This window comes from Chamaea fasciata, unplaced genomic scaffold (assembly GCF_029207755.1).
Source record: "Chamaea fasciata isolate MVZ Bird 193981 ecotype frontalis unplaced genomic scaffold, bChaFas1.0.hap1 SCAF_9, whole genome shotgun sequence".
NCBI lineage: Eukaryota > Metazoa > Chordata > Aves > Passeriformes > Sylviidae > Chamaea > Chamaea fasciata.
Window position 1 is genome coordinate 21,681,355 of NW_027094094.1, and position 18,064 is coordinate 21,699,418.

General features: G+C 38.4%; 1 long non-coding RNA gene across 8 annotated transcripts in view; it reads left to right on the forward strand.

Moving 5' to 3' along the window:
- Positions 1–18,064, forward strand: part of LOC136293699 (uncharacterized) — a 156,725-nt gene that overhangs the window by 128,243 nt on the left and 10,418 nt on the right. For 3 of the 8 annotated variants that reach the window (XR_010722230.1, XR_010722223.1, XR_010722227.1), the window contains exons 3-6: positions 4,105–4,236; positions 9,538–9,598; positions 10,010–10,180; positions 10,684–10,768. This is a non-coding gene — a long non-coding RNA (uncharacterized lncRNA). Of the gene's footprint in view, positions 1–4,104; positions 4,237–9,537; positions 9,599–10,009; positions 10,181–10,683; positions 10,769–11,234; positions 11,821–12,568; positions 12,611–18,064 lie in introns of those variants that run through there. The other 5 variants (XR_010722228.1, XR_010722226.1, XR_010722229.1 and 2 more) reach the window with 5 other exon arrangements.

The window sequence follows — 18,064 nt, forward strand, 5'->3', positions numbered from 1 at the left end:
AAGCTATCTGAAAATGAGAAAATTCCTGAGTTTGCTTTCGTTTGTTTTTAAGTTACTGAAATGTAGCAGTGTGTTTCTCAGGAGGCACCATTTGCACACACATGTCTGCAACTCTAAGCGAGTTACAGCTGCAGAGTTTCTTTAAGGCATGCATGCTTGGCTTTGACATGCTGAGATTTATGGTGAGATTTAAGTTCTTGTACCAATGGTGACGTTTCCTGAATAGTTTTCATCCAGATGGTCTCTGAGAGGATAAGGTTTAACAAGATTTATTCACTGAGAAGGGGCAATGTGAATTAAAATTACAAGGGGTACTGTATATACACTAATTCTTTGCCATTCACTGCCTCATGAAATGTAGAAAATCCTTGCTCTTCATTCCCCCCAAACGAAGTTAAATGGAGTTGCTTCTTTCAACATACTGCTCCACTCTGAGCAGATTAGGGCTCTGGCAAACAAGTGCTATTAATTTTGCTGGGGTGGAGGAAGAGGTTACTGCCCTTAATGTCTACCCTGCCACTTTGCCACAGACTTCCACTTTACTGGTGGAGACAGCAGATGTAAGCAAGTGCCAGTTTTTCAATTGTTACAGTTTGCAGACCATTGGCACTTAAAATTAATGTTCTGGCTCAGAGCTCTATGGATGAGGGCTGGACCATGTCGCTTTCTGATGGCTCTGTTTCAGCTTCTGGTGGGGGACTGCTGCAGACAGCTGGAAGAGGTAACCTCTTAAGCCATTATCACTAAATCTGAGTGAGCTCCAAGTCTTCAGCCTTTGAGAGTCATTAGGGCTACCCACACTGTTTGGGGTCCTGAGGCTGTATCTTCAATGGGTTACTTAAAATCTGGAGCACCTACAGATTGTACAGACTGAGTATCTAGGCATGCTAATTCAGATTATGATTGCTGAACCTAGATTTTCTGGAAAATTATACATATTACAAACAAAAAGAATTGATGTCATTTTATACCTGAGACCTTATAGGTTTTTGTAAGGCTATTGACTCACAGTGAAACACTTAAGCACATCCTTAACTGCAGCAAGGTAAGTATCTTCATCAAAGAAAACTATCAGGTATTGATGCCATGCTTAAAGCTAAACAGTTAGTAAGCATTTTGTTGGACAGAGTTTTATTGTCTTTCAGGTTTTTCTATTTAAAATACGGTGAAGTGACTGTGGAAGCTCTAGAATTAGAGGCTTATTCAAGTTTACTTTAAAAAAAGAAGTTGAGTTGAGGTATTAGATGTTAGTGTCTTTTATCCATTTGCCGTTGTCTTCACTTGCAGGCTGAATTTTGTCCCCATATCTAGGAGTATTGGAAGTATCTTAACTGTCAACAATTTAGCTTCTTTAGCAAGATCGAGACATTTCAGTTTGAATATCACAATATTGAACTGAAACTCGAGTGACAGAAGGCAACAAGTTCATCCTAGAGGAGCATTCATAGGAAAATAGAATGTCCTGCTTGCTAACCAGAAAAAAATATTTGACAGCATATTGCCTTTACCACTTTGAGCATGTTCAAGGTTGGTGGTTTTTTTATTATTTTGCTTTTCTATCTCATATGATTTGCAGAAATACATTTAATTCATTACCTGTTGCCAGTCGATCTCTAACATAGGATCTTCACAACCAGTGGATGGTCTTGTGTCCTTCAGTATCTGAGTTGCCAATATGTGGTTCTTTTATTTTTGAAGGGTAGCAACTCAGTGTTTCATAAAGTTGTCTGCACTTCATATTGTTTCAATTTCAACAGTTGCAGGTACAGGTACTGAAAAATCACTAATTGCTTTTATAATAATGGGCTGGTGATCAACACATTTTTAAAACAATGGGAAAATAAGAAGGGAGAAGATTTTGTGACTGTTCTTTATGTCTAAGAATGGACAGTCTGAGTAAAATGTAAAAGAGTAATTGTAATGAAATAGGCCTCATTGTATTGTAGCAAGTTAAAAATGTGCCTCTTGCCGCAGAGCTTGCATTAATATTGTTTGAGAGAAGTAGCATCAATGCACTGTAATAGAGTTTTATTAATAGGCCAGAACAGTCATCAGTCTCTGGGTTGGTGTGATAGCTGAATACAGTGAACATGAGCATCTTGACAGGCAAGTAGCAAAATCTATCAATCACTTTCAGCATGAAGATGCTGTGATAATTAGGTTTACACTGGTAATAAAATATGGATAAATAAAGTGTTCAAAGCCATGGAAAATGTAGAGTCCATACTCTCTGACTATCCTATGAAATATAAAAAAGGGCATCACCATAAATTCATCCAGCTGTGTAGACTGAGATCATTATTCTCTTGACCCATCTTGCTATTTTTAGAATAAAATTCATGCATTTTTCAATCAGCACTGTTCAATGGTAAAATCATTCCAAGGCTTAAAGCCTAGGTTGGATTCTTTTCTTGCTGTGCTCACGTGCAAAGATCTTCAGTGTCCTTCCTGTTGATGGTGCTGATGCCCTCAGCACACAAGTGTGGTGGCATTTTTTAGTTTGTGCTAGTCACTTTTTCTATCTGGTATTGGCCAGATAAAGATTGGGGTGTGCTCTGTTTCCTTTTATGCTGCTCTGCATGGGTGGTTGGCTCCATTTATTTCAGTAGAATTACTCTAAGTTTATGATTTAAGGAAAAACAAACTTCGTCTAGTGGCTTCTGGTGCTAACGAGTCAAAAATCTCCTAGACTGAGAAATGATCTTTCATGTCACTTGTAGGGAAGAAACGGTCCTGATTTTTTTTTTTTTCTGTTCTAGGGTACTGTCACAGGCAAGACAAGCCTTGTGTAGTGGGAATCCATTGCATTTACATCAAGTTTCAATCTCTTTATAGTTGCAGGTTAATCTATACTTTAGCATAAGGAACAACATGGCCCAGTCTGAGTCGCTAACCTGCTCCACACTAGATGGCACCTGATTGTTTTTTAAGAAAATTAGTAAATTCAGTTCCTGAAAAAGTGATAGTTTGTCAGCCCACTAAACTTATGTCTTCATGCTTGACTGTTGCACAGCCCTGCTCAGGTGGCATTAGAGAAGGCTTCTCCTGCCAATGTGCCTCCACCCTGGCCTGTAGTGGAGGAGAGGTAACTTTGCTTCCTATGCTTCATTTAATTCTTGGCGCTGTCTGCTGAGAATGGCAACGGAGTTGCCAGTTGTGGCATGCAGGTTTATTGCTGGGAACTGAGCCAGAACCACCAATCCATTTTGCACAGACAGTGAACAGCAATGGTAAATACTTCTTGTTCATAACTAACCTAAGCTGGATTTGAACCGAAGACTTGGAGGTGAAAGACTGTCTCCCATTCCTTAATCCCCTTAACATTTCAGTCTGCCTCATAAAATTTTCTAAAACAAATGTAAACCCTGCGTATAAAATGAAATCCAGAGGAGAAAAGAAAATCCAGAGTGAAGACTGAGCCTGTTTTCTTCTTCAGCAAGCTTCTTTGCTAGTAATGACCCTGGAAAATTGCTCTCTGATTATTCTCTTGAGAGATTACTCTAATTTCTTGCTGCTGTAGATGGCCATATGATCAATTGTCATCAGTTACCGCCTGATGATGGGTCATTACTTACCGGTGCATACTTAGGGGAAAAACACATGCGACTTCCATTAGGAGGCAGAGTGCACCTACATCAAATATGAAGTATACACTAAGTTCTTATTAATAACATTTCAAGACTGTCCTCCTAAAATTCCAAACACAGAAGCTTCCTTCATAGTGGAAGAACCGAAACTATGAAATACTTGCAGCTTACAGCCAGGCAAATGAGTATTCCCCTAAGTAAAAGATCTGATATTCAGCCGAGCATTTCAATAACAGATCAGTTTTATTGAGAAAGAAAAGTAAAGCTCATACTCGTCTGCTCTTTGCTTCAGGTCTTCCTAGCTTAATTAATTAATTTAATTTAATTAAGGTACAGCTAGTATAAATATTTCTTTCTTGTTCAATTTCAAAATTAAGAATGCATGTATGGCACTATGGAAATTCCTGCAGCTCCTGGGTACTGTGTTGGCCATGAAGTTTGAATATCTTCAAGAATATGGAGATTATTTCAGTGAAATTTTAAAGTGTATTTCTTTCATATTTTCTAAACTTCCTAGCAGAAATTCAGATCAAACGGACCTTCAGCTGAGTAAACTACTGAGAACTGAACAATATAAAGGAAGCACAGTCCTACTGTACTGAGTGGCCTTTTGAATAGATTCTGCAAGGGCAACCTCTTTCCTATAAAGGTATGAAGACAGTTTCTGTCTAAATCATAGGGATTTTCATTTAGGCTTTGAAAGTGAAATCTAGTAGATCAAGAGGAAGAAAGTTAGAAAAAAGCTGAAATTGGAAGAAGCAGTTGATTTTTTTGGTCCCAGTAAATGGAGAGCATTGAAATATGGAGAGAAAGGTTTGGCTGAGATTTAGCCTCATCTAGTCATGTTGCTGTGTGTACCCATCTGGCAGTGAATGGTACTGGTTCTGATGCGTGCTGTTGTAAATTAATAGATATCCAAGTAAGTGTTTTGTGAGTAGGATTGGTTTTCATGTTTCCCCACACCTTCCCATAGTCCCACGTCTGTGTGGAAGACTCTTGAGAAGAAGTCTTAAGAGAAGCAAAGAAAAAAAGAAGGCTCATCCTCTGACTAGTGCTTATTGGTATCTTTTGTGCAAACTGCCACTAAAGGCACTGGTAATCACAAGCACATATTTAATCCATGGAGAAACCAAGGACTATGAAAAATGTGCAGGTTACTGGAATAACTTTATAATAAAATTATTTGAAATGACTAGCAGACTACTTAGTTTTAGCCACCTCAGAATCAGTTTTGAAATTCTCTAGGCGTGGAAGGGAGTGGTCGGCTCAGCCCTCATGGAGGCAGGTGATACTGTGCTCCAGTGTGGAAAGAAGGCTGCAGTTGAGAAGCTTTACACTGACTAACTTGGGTTGATTTCAGTTGCTGAGCTGTGACAGTCTGAGTCTTTACCCAAGACCCTGCTGGAGCGGCACTGCTCTCAGGATTTGAGCTAGCTGATTTAAGTTACTTGGAGTATGTCCCTACCTCTGGATTACAAGGGAGTTATTGCAATGAATCAAAACTGCAAATATTTTGCTTGAAGCATTTATCAGCTCTGGCCTGCTTTCTCACCATGAATCGGCCCTGGGTGGTTACTTGTAATATGCTGTTTAACACTGGAATGTACATTTTGGGAAAGGATCTCTTTGGAAAATATCAAGGTGTCTACACCTTCCAGCTTCCATGTCCTGTGCTCACTCATCTATATTTATGATTGGGTTTAGATGGGGAATTCTACAAAGGGAGTTAGAGCCACAATCCCGTTGAAATATGGGGAGAGCTCAGTACCCCATTCACTTACATTATAAAACTGTAGGTAAAAGTTTGCAGACAGTTCAATTTGAAGTCATTTAGGGCTATGTAGATGCCAGACGGAATCACCGAGGGTTCCCAAAGTGGTCAAAGGCCTGATGTCCACTGAAACACAAGTAGGATTTAGGATCTTCTCTGTATCCTCCAGTCACTGTATTATTTCTTCAGACACTGAAGCGTGCTTTTAAATTTCCCCCCAATCTTGCCCACCCCATTGCCCAGTGGTAACTGAAGCAGGACTGCATTTGCCATTACATGTTCCTCTCTGGCACCATCTAGTGATTCCAGAACTATCCTTCCAACCATTGCTCTTTCCCACTGCTGGACATGATATGCTTTCCTTTGGCAGTAACTTAAAATTCAGATCAGTGCAGATGTTGCTCTGGGGAAAAAATTCACCTTAGAGCATGGCTGCAAAACCTTTTGGGAGAAAGCTTTGTAGTATAGCTCTTGTACTAACAGTTTAGATTCGTAATTCAAGGTGCAAAACTGCCAAAGCACATAAAAAATAAAGGGAAGATCTTGTTATAGATATTTTGTTACAGTAAGAACCAGGAATGGGTACGTGTGTGTCTGTTTTAAGACTGTCATAGTCTTTAAGCATCTTTTCTAGTCCTAATAAAATGGCTGAGAATGAAATGAGCATACTTAAATTATAGAATGATTCAGGGCATCATGTTGTTAATAATGTAGAGAAATGAGATATAAAAGCTTTTACTCAAGCATACCCTAAAGCAAATTTAAGTAGAGCACACAGCTATGATGCTGATTGTTTTCACAGGTGTTGGCACCATATGAATTAAATGAAGAAAAAAAATGGTGAAACATTTATGACTCATTAGAATTATGTGGTTTTTTATCCTGTCCTAACAACTGAAAAAAGGTGTAATTTACATTTGCAGCCAAATGGCGTGAAGTAACATTATACTTTACCGACATGAAAAGAGGAGACTTCCAGATGACTACTATTCTGAACCTCTCCAGTTCTCAAATCCTGGATTTTCAGTTTCTCATGTGGACTTTTGAGCGCTAACATTATTGCCCCATGAAAACAACAAAAAAAGACAAAAAGAAATATGGTAACTTAAAATCTGTAGAACATGTGGTTCCAAGGAACTAAGGGCCATTTGCTGGATGCAACACCTTTACAATCAGAATATTTTTCCTTTTCATCAAGAATACACTTGATAGATCCAAAGAGACAGACATTTATCTATGTTTGGTTTGTTTTTTTCTTTTTAAATAAACTCTATATCCTTCTTTTCCTTATTTTTTTTTTTTAATCAGAATTGCTTTGCTGTAGATCTTTTGTAGTTTGTTGTACATTTTAAATATTTACATGAAGAAGGTATCCTGACAGGCTGATCTATAGCAGGAAAGCAACAAATAAACAAATCCATGTCTACAGTATTTTAGATCCTATTTCCTGAGCTCCTAAGTGTTTATTTTTCCTATTGTAAAAACCTGCATTGAAATACATTCAAAATGGAGTTCATATGGCAGCTTTCAGGCAACATCTAGTGTTTTAACAAAGCCATAATAGTAACCTCAGCTTCCCATACACTGTGTAGTTGGCTGGAAAAGAAAGCAGCTGATTTATCAGAACCTCCATGCTGTAGATGAGTCTTCAGAAAAAGAACATGTCGTACTTTGCAACTGAGACGTTTTGCAAACACCTAATAAACCAGAAAAAGAAAGTTTTATTGGGCTTTATGAGCACATTTTTCTCCTCTCACCAGAGCACCAAACCCTGTTTGTAATCCTACTTTCATTTATTTCACTCTCCCCTGAAATTTCTCATAGCACAAACTCGCACAATTTTGGCTGCCTAATTTGCATCTCATGGCCTGCAGTATCTCTTCAGGAGGTGAGCTATTAAAAATGCATTTGCCTGGTGTGGATGGGAATGGGCCAAATGCTGCCGGTTTTGAGGGCAATCTGGGAAGCCTCATGCTCTCTCTCATTCTTGATAGCTGTGTAAGCAACTGGTTTGCTTTTTCTGTCCTTGGACTTTCAAAGTTCCAGCAGCAGATGTAGGTGAGATTATTGTTCTTCTGAAAGTCTGCATTGAGAAAAGCACTTTTCTTCCCTTCCAAGCTTGCTCTAATCTTTAATGTTACCCTTATTTCTGTTCTGCCAGAACTGTGTCCTATTAGCATCCAAAAATGTTACACAGAACTTTGGCTTGCTTACAGAAGATGATCCAACCACTAACATTTGCCTTCTGTAGCTGAATGCTGAAAGAAAAAATAATCCACATTTGAAATGTGAGACTTTGCTGCTGTCAGTTTCTGGAGTTGATTATTAGGCCTGTGATTTTTATCTACTCACTTGTACAGTAATTAAAAGCAATTCCCTCATCAGTTATCATCCTGCGAAGCCAGCTTTTAAGCAGTGCTTGATGTACAGTTTATTAACCTAAGCCCATGTTGAGGGAAAGGTGACATAGTTTAAAAAGTAAGAATGAACACATCTGCTCTGAAACAAAGAGCTGAATGTAAAATAGATGCTTACTGTTAAACCAGCAAAAATGGCAATGTGATTTTAATTGGTAAAGTAGGAGTAATTACCTGGCTTGGGCCAGGTGTACACCTCCATTCTGTCCACTCCCATCTGTGCCCTTTTTACGTGGATTATTTTATGTGGGGAAATATCCTGTCACGATGGGGTAGGTGATTAAAGAATTAAGGAGGAAATCAGGGAGTCAATAACTTGCATACTGAAGAGGAAGAGCTATTCAGCTGCCTGACAGCCTTTGCCACACCTTCTAGCAGGTATCGACGAGCACATACGATTATCAGCGTCAACTCCAATTCAAAGATATTTGATATTAACTGGATACCATGCCTCTAGTTGCCAGTGTTGGAGCTTAGGGCCTCTTCATTCCAGGAAAGAAATGGAAAATAATAGGCAAAAAAAGTGCATGATATTTATCTGTGATAACTTTTCTCAGTGGGTGCTGGAGACAAAACGTTAGGGTGAATGAAGGCAGAGTGAGGGTGAGCTCAACTATGGATCTATCCCATTGGACTTTTCTTGACTGCTGAAAATGATCAATATGGAATCTTGTGAGAGTACTCAAGTATTAGAAAGAAAGGCTTTGAGGGTAGATAATTGAAAGCACGGCACAAATCCCTAAAGCATTATTTGCACCTAAAGCACCAATGTGGGGGAGTCTGAGAAAGGGGAGCAGAAACAGCTCAGCGTGTGAAGATGCATAGTGCAGTGTTTAGTTGATGGAGTTCCAGGATATCCAGGAAGGGGAAACAATGAGGTGAAAATCTACTACTGACTCTGCTCCTTCAAATACTTTCATTCAAGGCAGTCTTACAAAATAGCATGGTGTGTGACAGGGAGGAAAACGATGTGCAATCCATGGTCAGCCAAGAGAAAGCAGTAAGTGCCACAGACTGTTGTGCCCACCCCCAGGAAGTGAATGAAGAACTGCATGGATTTTGTTTTAAATGGAGCTGAACAGTAATCCCAGGAGATTTAAGAGCTGACATCATGCAGTGGATACATATTTCACACCTGGGGATAGAGACATGCCTGAGATGAGCCAGGAAATGTATCTACAGGCTAGGCATGAATACCCAGTTGAAGGCGTACATGAAAGCATACAGTGCAAGCTGTGCAAAGAATACAGTGATTGACAAGAAACGCCTCATGGAATTCCAGCTCAGACCTAGGAAAAGGTCAGAATAAACTTGTTAATTTCTAATGAAAGAAACTTTATGGCACAGTAGATTAATAACCCAGTTTTTGAAAGATGCACAGACAAGAACAACGATCAGAAAACTGAAGGTACTTATTTTTAAATGCGCAATAACTCACTGGCTGGGACTGAGTGATAGGATCCTGATGCTCTTCATTTAAGGATTTGAAAAATGTGGTACCTTTAAATACTTCTTTATAAGATTTATGTTTCTGAAAATATGCAACAGGATAGCACTATGGCATCAGCCTTGGCAGCAGCCAGGAAACTGGCAGTGTTACATAGATAATAAGGGTGTTTGGCCTGGTTATTTTGAACCTCTTAAATGCTAAATGTTCCCGTGGTTTAAATAGAGACATGTACTCAGACTCTGGCCTTGCAGTCTAGGTAAGTTTGTCTACTAAAGCCTGAGGCAAAACTAATCAATATTTTTTTCTTTACAGTTCTTAGGAAACTAATCAAGCGCAAAGCACCGAAACCGCAGAGGTTTCTGTATGCAGAAAGGTGTGTACAAAATTAGCCATTGGGTTATTATGAAAAGTAACAAAAAATGTTACTGGGTGCAGGATGTGAAATGAGTAGAACCAGCAGGAAAAATGAAACTCCAGAGACTGTGCTACGACTTGAATTGAAGATAGCATGGGTGACCATGGTCTGTTAGGCTAATGTAAGCAAGACCAAAAGTATGTGAATTGTGCAATCAACACAGAGGATCAGTATGGCAAATCCTTTTGAGTGCTCTCAATAACAGTAGAAAATAGTGATGTTGGACAGTACAGAGAGAACTCAGTGGCTTCGTTGTTGGCATTTGGTATTGTTTCAGCCATTGCAGATATCTGCCTGGCATCCATTTGCTACCATGGTGGAGTGTCAGTCTGCTTTAGGTCCTGCGTCATCTCTGATATTCCTGTGCAGATATCCTGGATGATTTACAGCCTTCTCAAATGGCACTGGGCACCTGTGCGTTGGACAGGAATCCTGGCCTTCACTTTGTGAATCGGCACGCTCCTGAAGGGCCACAACAATGTGGTCATGGCCACAGCCAAGTATGGCAGCAGTGAGCAAGTTGGACAAATCTTTAAACAGGTATGTCTGTGCAATAATTATCTTCAGCTTATCAAGGCTGGCTGTGGGCTGAGCCCTACAGCTTCCTGCCTTGGCTGAGAATGAATCACCTGTGGGGTGCTGCATTTCCCAGAGCAGATGGGAGCTGTCGGGTTCAGAGTCAGAAATTATGGAAAGGGATACAACGTGTAACAGCTCCCTTTGGGCAGGAGAGATCGGAGAGGGGGATAGGTAGGTCTCTTCAGCCAAGGAGAGGATATCACAGATAAGGATGCTTAAGGAAGATGCTTTAACAGGCAGTCAGGTGTTTATGTAAAATACCTAGAGGAGAAAGCAATTAAAAGAGCTCTAGTTGATTAAAAAAAAAAGTTGAAGAAAATGCAGTCAGTCTGAGAATAAACTTAATCACCAAGGTGCCCTTGAAGTTTATCAGACCACCTAGAGGTGCAATATCCTAGACAGGCAATGAGTTCTCAGAAATATCCTTAATCTAATCTTTTTTTTATTATTTTTCCCTACCCTAGGATAATTGAAGTGGTTTGGTTGGAAGACTGTACTAGCTTGCCAGGGGGAATTCAGAGGAAACCAGAATATTTTCCCAAACAGAAGGTAAGGCCCAGCCACACCTTGCAACATCAAATCTTTAATCATGTACCTGCCTGTATAACAGCAGCAATCTTCAGTGTTTCTGTAACATCATTCATGCAAGAATTTCAAAGCACTTCATAAGCACTAATTAATCAAACCTCACAAACCCTCAGCAAGCAGCAACTTTGCCCACCAATGAAGCGTAATCAGCTCGAAAATGGAACATGATGGCAGTTTGATATCTCATAACATGATGCAACAGGTCAAGGCAAATAGAACAGGAGCAATTGAGGGCACTTGGGAAGCACCAATCCCTAAATATCTTTGCAGATACAGTGCTTCACTGGATATGCTTTGTGGAAATATTTGGTAAAATAGTTTTGGGAAAAAGCAATTTATGTATTGCACACAAAAGAACAGTTTGAAATATATTTTTAAATTCTTCACAGATCTCCTAATACTAAAGGCAAATATCTGCATTTTGTAGGGGCAGTGCCTCAGAATGCTTTCCGCTCATTTTGGGACCTTTGTTTCCCTCCCTCTAACCAGTGGCACCTGGAGTTCTAGAGGTCATGTAATAAGCCACTCTGATGTAGTTCTTGACTACCGGGCATTGCCACCTGAGGCTCCCCAGGGGAAGAAGGAAGCTGTGTCCAGGACTGCAGTCTGTACCTTCAGTTCCTCTATGTTTTGAGGGACCATGCAGCACATTTAGTATTTTACCCCCTAAGATGGGTCTCTCAAAGCTGTGAACCCCAGCTACAAAACCTGCTCCAGTGCAGAAGCCACAGGGCCTAAATTAGTGCCTTCTTTTGGCCCAGCCAAAGCTGTCAGTGTTCCAGTTCACTACAGTGAGAGAAAGACTGGGCTGGCTCAGTTTCTTTATAATTCTGCCAATCCGATCTTGAGGGGCGGACAAATTCAGAATATACTGGTATATCAGTTGCTAATATTCTGAGTATGTATCTTCCCCATAAAGCATATGTTGAACAACCTTCAGCTTTTCCTGCCTGTAGGCAAAACATCACCGTATCTTAGGTCTCCTGTCCTATCACTTCTCATCTCATTTGGAAGAAAATGGGACATGGGTTTGGTTTTTTGGTTGGTTTTTTATTTACATCATGCAATAAAATTATATTGTACTTGTATAAAATAATGTGCAAACCATTAAAGTGAGATAATGAAATGCTGGAAGTTAAAACAATAAGCTTGAATGATTTAAACCTTGCTACATTTTAAATGTGCAATACGTTTGCAAGAATGAAATTGGTCTTTGGGGCTGAATTAATAGTACAGATATCCAGCCCATTTTGGAAAGAACAAGTAATACCTAGGGACATAATTTAAACCAGTCTTGCAATTAGCTGGTCAATTCACGTTTTGAGAGTTCTGGTCTTGTTGTTTGGCTTTATAAATGACTCATATACTCATCTTCTAATTATACATGATATGTTTAAAAAACACAACAAAACCCACCAAACTGTTTGGATGCGAATCTTTCCTTTGGCAGGAGAGTGAAAAGTAAATAGTTTAGATGGATTATGTAGTACACTCGCCATGAATGTGCCTTTGCAAACTTATTTAAAAACCCAAGATCTGGAAGCTCCTTTAACCATACATTCAGGTTGTCATAATTTTCCCTGATTTTACTTCCTGATCATGAAGGAACGAAGTATTTTCAGTCAAAACTCATCTCACTGTACATCTAATTGGTAAATAAGGGATATTACTGTAAATGCAAAAAGGTGTCTTTATTTGTGAGTATGGTATAGACTGTCGAATCAGAAGCTCTATTATAGAAACTCAGTCAAACTTTTGCAGGACTAAATTGGGACCCTAGGATGACTATGTTTCCTTGGAACTTGCCTTCTGTCTGTTGCGCACGGTATGAAAAACCTTCTTCCTATCACACGGGGTCAATGACATACTGTGCTGATACTGAGATGGAAATCAGAACTGTCTTAAGGCTGTTCTCAGTCACCTTCTTAACACCGTTAAGCAATCATTTTGGTTCCCTGGAACTGGGGGGAGGGAGCCTTTCCTAGGCACAGTTGCCTTATAACTTCACTTGTAGTGGGTTAGTAAGTGATAAGCTGCAGAGGAAGGCATTGTAAAGCTGTCACGTGGGGGCTTTTATTTTTGTCTTCCAAATCAAGCATTCTGCCAACAGAGCTCGGGGTTCAGGTACTTCATTAAACTGACTTTTTGTACATTTCAGTCTTGCTGATGGATAGCAGCTACTGCAGGAGGTCATGATCTGGCCCCAAATCTGACTTCTATGCTATAAAGTTAGGATCCTTTAGTAGGCTGAATTATATAATTGTTATCATCACGTCTGCAAATGCAACACCTCAGTGAAATAATTTGTAGGGAGATTCTAGATTGTGACTCATGATGCTGTGTGGTGAAATTTTGGCTGAAGAAGTTGTCATTTAAAAGATATTGTGAATATATAGATTTCAGTCCTCTAACTGGCCCTTTTTTACCAACCTAAAAATTAAGAAATTACTCTTTCATGTATTTACCTTTCTTTAACCTCTTGACTTTACAACTCGGTTGAAATGTACACCATTTATGGATTTGATACAATAAAAAAGACACTGTGTCTATCCACATACATATACTAGAAATTAAAAGTTGAGGAGTGAGAAATGAAAAATTCATAGCCTTGGATGTTGAGAAAGTCAGACCTGCTGTCTCCCCTTGAAGTCACCTAGGTGAGGCATTTTGACATAATGGAAGCATCAATGAACTGCTCTTGATTAAAAGTTTGACAGGTTGACACTATCCCCCTGAATAGGAAGACCGGGGTTGAAAGAAAATTTTAATACAAACAGAATTTCATTAATACCACAGTTTCCTATAATGGGGGTCTTTTTTTCCCCCCACTGTTATTTTTGCTTAGATGGTGTCATTACCTTTTAAAAGGGAAAGACACTGTGGTTAAGCTTTGTCTCAGAAACCATGTCATACTAATGGAACAGGAGCTTTCAAGTAAAATATGAAACAAACTGTCTGAAATTGTTCTGATTCTCAGGCACAAACAAAACCAGTTTTAATAGGGTGGTTCCTTTAAGTGTAGGCTGTAGTCATTGAGCCAGTATTTATTTTGTAGAGACTACAGAAATTCATTAAACAATATAAAAGAATCAATATAAGCAGAATATCAGAATGGCCTTACATCTCTCAAGATCCAAAAATATAGCCTCACTTCACTTTATTTACCTTTTGAGAGCTTTTTTTCTCTAATGTGGTAACTGTTAGACTCTATCTGCTCTGCTCAGTGTTAGGGCTGTCATGATGAAAGTGCATAAACAATATAAATAATAGTTTTTGGCACATGAAAGGAACTCTGAGTGGATTGTTCTTTTGGAATTTAACCATCACTATTTTTGTTTGACTTTCAGGGATTTTTGTTATTATTTTTTTATGTTTAACCCAAAATTCTTATAATCTTAGATTGATTATTTGAAAAAACATCATTCTTTTAACATATACATTAGAATTTAATATTTATAGCTTGATGCCAGGCAATCCTTATACAATTTAGTAAATATTTATTAAATCAGACTTGTTTTTAAAGACTTATAGGTTTGTAACCACTCTCTAGCACTAATACTCTTTGAAGCAGAATGTCAGGCTGCGCAAGTCGGTTTTTATACTGTATTTCCAGTCCTTGTCTGCAGTGATCCTTCTTGACTTCTTTTCACTGCTGAATAGTTAAATAGTTTAAGCTCTTTCAGGTCCTTGATGTTATCAGGTTATATAACCTCCCACTCCATTCCCATTCAACATCGCTGCAATGTAATATTTGCACATGGATTTTTACATCTTATTTGAGATTTGCAGAGACCCTTAAAGCAATTGATTAAACACACAGTATCTCTTTGTGATGCATTTTTAATTTCTCATTTACAGGCAATTTAATTGAATTTCTGTAAGCTTACAGCTAGTATTTTCCTGATATCATTTAATTGTAAGTGTTGAGTTTTTAGATGCAGAGCTTGAGGCATGTTTACCACCTTAATTGCAGACTCATTCTAACTCTTTTTTTGAAGATGATAAGTGTTGAGGTACTGATTCACTGTGGAAAGTAGGCTGTGTGCATCTTCTCCATTTGGAAACCTAAAACTAAGCCATCTAAATCAATGAACTTGATGCAATGATATAAACAGCTTATCCAGTCACCAACAGTCAGTAATAGAACCTGGGCATCTGCTTCACATTTTCTTGTTCTCCAACCATGCCATTTCTGTCTCCTTAAAGCATCAGTGACAAATTAAGTAAAAATAGACATGTGAGGAGTATGGGGAAGAGACTGTTGAAAACAAAGCAATTCAGAGCATTTTATCCTTTCCATCCAAGTCAATGGCAGGTGTTCTATGTCCTATTACAGCCTTGATAGCATGTTATGTTGCATCATTTCAGCATACTTGCTCTCAGACTGGATGACTAAATGTCAGTTCAGATAGCAGTTATCCAATCCAAATGATCCACAGTTGGACGGCAGCAGGTGAACAGGAGAGTGTCCATTTCAGAAGCCTACCCTGCAAGTCCATACATGGAAGGCTGCAATACTCCAGATTTTGTTAGTAGAAAGGAGCAGATGTAAACTAGGAAATATTTCAGGTGATTTTACAGTTCTGTCATGATTGATTATGGGTCTACACATGATGGAGAAGACAGCTCTTCAGAATAAATATGAACAGTTCTGATTATCCATCTTTCTATTTATTGACACAAAATGCACAATAGACAATGTGTTTTAAGCAAAAAAAAAAAAAATCACTGTAATAAGAACCATTTCTTTGCTAAAGCACCCATTAAATCAGCCTCTTGACATATTCCCCAGGAAGTTAAACTGATTGTGATTGGCTCTGAGTGAAATGGAAATGAGAAAATTCCAATAAACATGTGAACATACAAACTGATTTTCAACCCATTCTAAACACAGGTTGGCTGAAGACATTATTTGTATGGGCCAGTAAGTGAGAAGCTGAAGTGCATCTGAATGTAAAAGCCAAAATCAATTTGATTTTAAATGATTTTCAGCTGATTTTAAAAAGCAATGGTGCGGAACTTATGTGTAAGGTTAAATGGCATCAATTTTGTTCCTTACAGACTAAAGCAAGCATATTTTTTCTCCTTTATTCAATTTGCTCTTTCTTTTTATCCCACTACTGTTCTCTAGGTCCTGTATATTACTTTATCAGTTTTAGTTGGAATTATCAGACCAACACTGCAAAGCACTTATACACAAAACTGAACACCAGATGGGACTCTGTGAATGTTATCTTATTCATGGCCAATGAATTAGAGATGCCTTAAAAAAGAAGAAGTCTAGTGTGCTGTGGCACGTCCTCAGCTTTATTCTAGCTGCAGGCTTCTTTTGCCCATATGCATTGAGTAACCCAATGGACTCAAAATCAAAATCCCTTTTGGAAATAGCAAGAGCTCTTCATGTTGAATTCAGTAGGCTGTTGGTCAGGCTGTGATTGCCATTCATTTACAGAGAAAAATGATCATGTGATACAGGATCCATAATGAGTCTGAAAAAATCTGGACTCAATTTTTGTCCTTGTTTTGCCTAGTCTTGGCAATCTTGGGCAAAACATTTGTTCTCTCTCAGCCTTTGTTTCCTAAACTATAATGTGTGAAAAGGAAGTCCTTTATTTTTCATCTTTTGTTATCTGGCAATCTAGACTTTACTGGTTTTGTCCAGGGAATTTTTTTTTATTGCATGTGGAGCAACAGCAACTCCTGCTTATCCCATTGGAAAACCAGGGTTTAGCCTCTTACAGCACTTGCAATGTCGTGGTGCTAATTAACTTGGAATTTCAGAAATACTTTGATCAGTAACAAGAAAATGTAAGATGCTACAGCTCCTCAGATTGGATGGACAGACAGAGGCCAGGAAATTCAAATTGTTTGAAATTATTGCTGTTTGTGCTTTGGAAAAATGCTCCTTGATACAGATATTGTAAGGACCTAGAGCAGGGGTCAAACACAAGTTTAAATTGCGCAGAGAGTTATTCCACAATGGAGCTTGGAAGAATTTAAAGGAATTTAAACTGGAACAAAATAGAGCTTGTTGAAATCTTCACACAAATATCCATGAATAAGAATGGTGACAAATGTGTTTGGGCTATTAATTATAAAATCCTGTAGCACGAGGGATGAAAAAACCCCTATAATCTATTTTTCTGGGAATATTTTAAATGAGGAATACACAAGCTCTTTTCTGAGCCTTCTTTATACCACCATAAACTGAAGTAGAATTTTCCTCAGAAATTAGACTGTGTAAGTGTCACAAGGTCATTTACATCCTCTCTTTCAGTCTCTCTCTGCATTCCAATCCTTATGGCTTCCTACACTATGATTTAATTTTCAGTTTGTATTTATATGTATTTATATTTTATCACTAATGTTTTTGCACAAGATAATTAAAAATCAGCTTCCTTACTGGATGCAAGGACTCTGAAGTCAGCTCCCCGTGTTTGATAGCCTCCTTGCAAAGCAATATGGTAAATCCCACATATGAAAAGAGATTATGAACCAGACCTTCAGAAAGCATAAATTTAAAGTTAGACTCTTGTTTACATTTTTTTTTTCAGTGAAAGTGCTTAAGTTGTCATCCCTTGGAACCAGCTTATGTATCTGAGGGCCTGAAATCTCAGTCTATGCCCTGATCCCTTCACTTCCATTTAATGATTCTTTGTAGTACAAAATGTCAATTTTCCAATCTAGATATTTACTGATTGTGTACTTTTTACTGCCATTTAAAATTATTCCTTATTTTTAAAGCTTCTGTCTTTGCCATATTAAAAATTTAGTGATGTAAATGGACTACTAAAATGGCCATTTAGCTAATCCAGCTTCATTACAGTAATACAATTGTATCAGTTCCTGCATAATTTCTTTTCTGAAAACGTTCAAACTATTTTGAAAAAAATATTTGTCAAGCTGAATTTTTTAAGAATTTGGTGCAGAATCTCTTTTTGGTTTAAATATTCTAAAGATTTTGTGGACTTGTATATTTGTGTGCCAAAATGTTGCTATTAAGTTGGTGAGGAGTTAAAGGTGTACCTACACAGATTCACAGTAGCAAAAATTTCTGGGACAGTACTGAATATGAAGTGGATGATATGAACAGGTTAACATCCTGAAAATTATACCTTGCCCTTGACTCAAAAGGACCCTACATAGAGGATTTAAAAGGTACAAAAGCAGTGAGCCAATTTCTGGAAAGATTTCCAGATGAGAAGAGGCTAAGTAAAGTGAGCTTAGAAATAGAGGTGTGAAGGCTGCATAATTCCT